The following is a 4012-nucleotide window of genomic DNA, read 5'->3' as shown; positions in this document are numbered from 1 at the left end:
CAACTGTGGACTCTACTAGGCCTCTACACACTCAGCTGCAGAGCCTCTTCCTACTACTACGACCCAATATACTAGACTCGATCCGTTGGTTCACTCCCTTCATTCCTTAGTTACTTTACAACTTAGAGCCTCGCTCTATTTATACAATCCCATGGTCCGCGGACCATGGGTAGGCCGACACTACATTCAAAACTTAGGGCAGACAACCCTATGACTCTAACATACAATTCGTGCTCCGCGCCCACAATTCGCGGAGTTTTTACAATAATAACAACTCAAAACTTGGGCTTTAAGCCCCAAAACATGTTGTGGGGGGATTCCATGCCCAATAGGCCCCCAACACAAACATCATGACTTGCCCTCGAGTCACTCTGTCAACACGACAATCTTGGCGCGGAGTCCCTCCAGCTGGTCTCGAATGGTCTTGATTTCTGTAGCGCATTGAGCTGCTGCTTACTGAACCTGTTACATTCTCCCTTCTGAGACCTCTATTTCTGGCGTGTTGCACTTCATTTGTGCATGCATCCCCTAAATCCGTGTGAGCTTTCCTTCAATATCTGCCATGATTGTGAAGGCTTCGTCAATCCATGGCTGGACACGCGCTTTGAGAACTACTTCCTTATGGCACGCTGCGTCCACCTGCTCCTTTAATTCCTTGGCTTGATGCATTATTGCAAGCCGCTGAGTAAGGACTATTGTCTGCACAGTCCCTCTGTAACTGTCATACTATTGCTGGAGTTCGCGTGCCTTTTTCTCCAACCGCTGGATGTTGGGGTCCTCTTGCAATTTCGTGAGGACCTCAAGCGCCTGTTCCAACATGTTGGTACAGTCACACAATACACCTCCAATATCTTCCAACCCTACTGCAATAGCATTGGCGCGTTGTTCTCTAATCTCTAGGGGAGTGGAAGGCTGCGCTTTCAACCACAGCTAGGCAATCTAAAGGTTCAGATCTAGCTGAACCTTTGTTGTCTCTTCTCTCTCATCGCAGAATCCACTTGCCAAACTGTGAATTCGCACTTCTACTAGGAAATCTGTTGTGATAACTAGTTCTGGGATGCGTCGGTAAGCGTCATCTACCGTTTGCACCAACCTTTGGTTCTGCGACACCAAATCGTCGTGTTGCAAGCTGAGCTGCTCCATATTGATCTTCTGTTCACTAAGAACATGGATCGTGTGGTTCTCCCTAGCTGTTAGGGTCCAACCCTAACCCCCTTATTTATGTAATAGGATCGAGCCATAGTTATAGTTAAGTAAAGAGTAAATAAAGCCCATATTAGTAATTGTAAGTGGTTAACCCGCATTTAATGAAGGGACCAAAGTTAGTTGCAAATGGGCCATGGTATTAGATAGATGGTATTAATAAGAACCATGGTATTACCCCATGGTATTGCATGTATGAATCCTATATAAAGGATAGAGACTCCCCTCGAGGAGCATCGTGTCTTATTTTGTAATTGAGCTCAGCTCTATTGGAGGTGGCCCCCTCGAAGAGGCAAGTGAACATTACATTCTGAATAATAAAATACTTGCTATTATTTCTCATTGTTCTATTTTCTGGGTATATTTCATTGCATATTTGGTATTCTGGTATCGTCTTGCAGGTTAAGAGCATAACAAGTGGTATCAGAGCACTTTCCAAGGCTGGTGGGATCTCAAATTTTTTGCAAATTTTTTTTTGGCTAGAGACATGTTCCGGTGTCTTTAAACCATGTGATCTATTGTTGAGTGCATAAAACTGCGGATTTGGGGAGGCATGCATGTAGGAAATACAAGAGGTGGTAATGCTTTTTGGACTCCCTTGTAACCCCTGTGGGTATCCCTTCAAGTAGTAGCGCATTAGACAGAAACATGCACAGACTATCTTCCAAGTACCCTCTAGGTATATCGAAAGCCCCCTAGCTCCCTTGAAACCTTGCCATAGATAAACCGTCGGCCATCCTGCTGCTACAGTACACCGAGAACAGCACTCGGAGAGATTACTCACGCGTACGATAGGGTAGTCAGGTTGTACGGCTAAAGGTATGGTTGATCCTCCTTGGTTAGTGCCCTAAAAAATTGGGCTGAGTACTACTGTCAGACCCTTATGTATATTGTGATAGGTAGCACCTGACACTCCTGGAGACCATAGTTCCCTTCTCTATCTCTGGATCACGCATAATCTTTGCCAGATCAGATCTTGCGGGTGGGGTTTTGTCGCAACAACAACAATCAGTTTCGCCATTCATATCTATCAGATCCATCAAATTCACAGCAACAATTAGTTCCGCCGTTCAGATCTATCAGATCAACCATTCAGATCTCTCAGATACATCAGGTCTGCCATCCATCTGGCAGTTTGGGCTCTGTGGCCGTCGCAACAATCAGATCCTCCATTTAGATCTAACTAATTGTGTGGCTTCCTATACTTGGGCGTGATTTTTGTAGGACTTTGGGCATCATTGACATTTCTGGGATTCGGCTACTACAGTATTCCTAAGCAAGGAGTAAAACTCCATTCGGAGTTTAAAAAAAAAAAAAGTCTGAGACCCACTGGGGCGCTTATTGGTGACTTAGCCCATGAGAACCAGGTCGACGAGCTGAGCAAGGTGGTACCATTCAATTGTTAGTGCCAAAAATTTCAGGCGGTCCCAAATTTCAAGTACATCAGATTGGTGCATGGTACAAACTAGAGCTCAAGCTATGGCCAATGAGAGGATTGACAGCCTTGAATCACAATTGAAAGATGTCATGTTGCAGCTGAAGAACTTAAATGAAACACTCTCTAAGGGCAAGGTGTAGGAACGCGTGGAGGCATATATTAGCAATGAAAACATTAAGGGCGAGTCCATCTAGTCTCTTCACCTCTTTGGCACCCACCAACAATCCCATCCGCGACCACCCAAGCTGGACATGTATAAATTTGATGGCTCTCGCCCAGCTGCATGGATAGCACAAATGGAGCAATATTTCACACTCAATTACATCCTGGATGATGCGACTCAGCTTAGTGTGGGTATCATGTACTTGGATAATGAAAGATGGCAATGGTGGCAATGGCATCAACGTTGCTATGGAAGGCCCTTGACTTGGCAGACATTAAAAAAAGCTCTTACGGATCGCTTTGACCATGAATCTGATTTTTTGGGTCGTCTCACTAAGCTCCGATAGACAGGAACAGTGAACGAATATATTATAGCCTTTGAAGCCTTAACTTTCCGCACTAGAGGTCTACATGATGAGGTTTACGTGGAATGTTTTGTCAGTGGTCTCAAAGAAGCCATACAAGCCCACGTCCGACTGCACCACCCTAGCTCATGGCTGCATGCTTGCAGGATAGCTCATGAAGTAGAACGTGCATTAGCGGCCCAGTCCAATCGCCCAAATTTCATCGCCAAGGGTCACCCCACACAGGCTCAAAGCACTACCCAAACACTCAAGGTTCAAAAGGTGTCACCAGCAGAAATGGTAGAAAGAAGAAAGCAAGGATTGTGGTACTACTGTGATGAAAAATACTCACTCGGGCATAAATGCAAGGAGCCAAAATCCTTTCAAATTGATGCTACTGATCACAGTTCATCGAAGGAAGCCCCACCACTTGAGGAACCAGAGGAGGAAGAAGAGGACAACCAGCAGGACAATGTACCTGAAGAACTAGTTATCTCGCTGCATGCTTTGGTAGGGATTTCTTCTCCCCAAACTCTCAAAATCAGAGGTTTTATTAAGCATCGCCCAGTAGTAGTCTTGATTGGTAGTGGTAGTACACAATTTTATCCATCAAAGAGTCACAGAAGAAGTGCATTGTTTTGTCCGAGCAGTTTCTAACTTCCAGGTCCAAATTGTTGATGGGGGGACAATGAAATGTGAAGGCCGTTGTGAAAATGTCAAACTTCAAATGGGGGATTATCAGTTAAAGACCCACATGTTTGCCATACACATGGGAGGGTGCAACATTGTCCTAGGTGTTGAATGGCTTCGCACACTTGGCCCAATCACAATGGATTTCCAGGAGTTATATATGAGCTTTAAGCAA

This window comes from Pinus tabuliformis, chromosome 4_2 (genome assembly GCF_031772625.1).
Source record: "Pinus tabuliformis cultivar Carrire ecotype Pingquan chromosome 4_2, CPIR1, whole genome shotgun sequence".
In the NCBI taxonomy this organism is placed as follows: Eukaryota; Viridiplantae; Streptophyta; class Pinopsida; order Pinales; family Pinaceae; genus Pinus; species Pinus tabuliformis.
The sequence above is the reverse complement of the archived record's forward strand: the minus strand, read 5'-3'. Positions refer to the sequence as shown.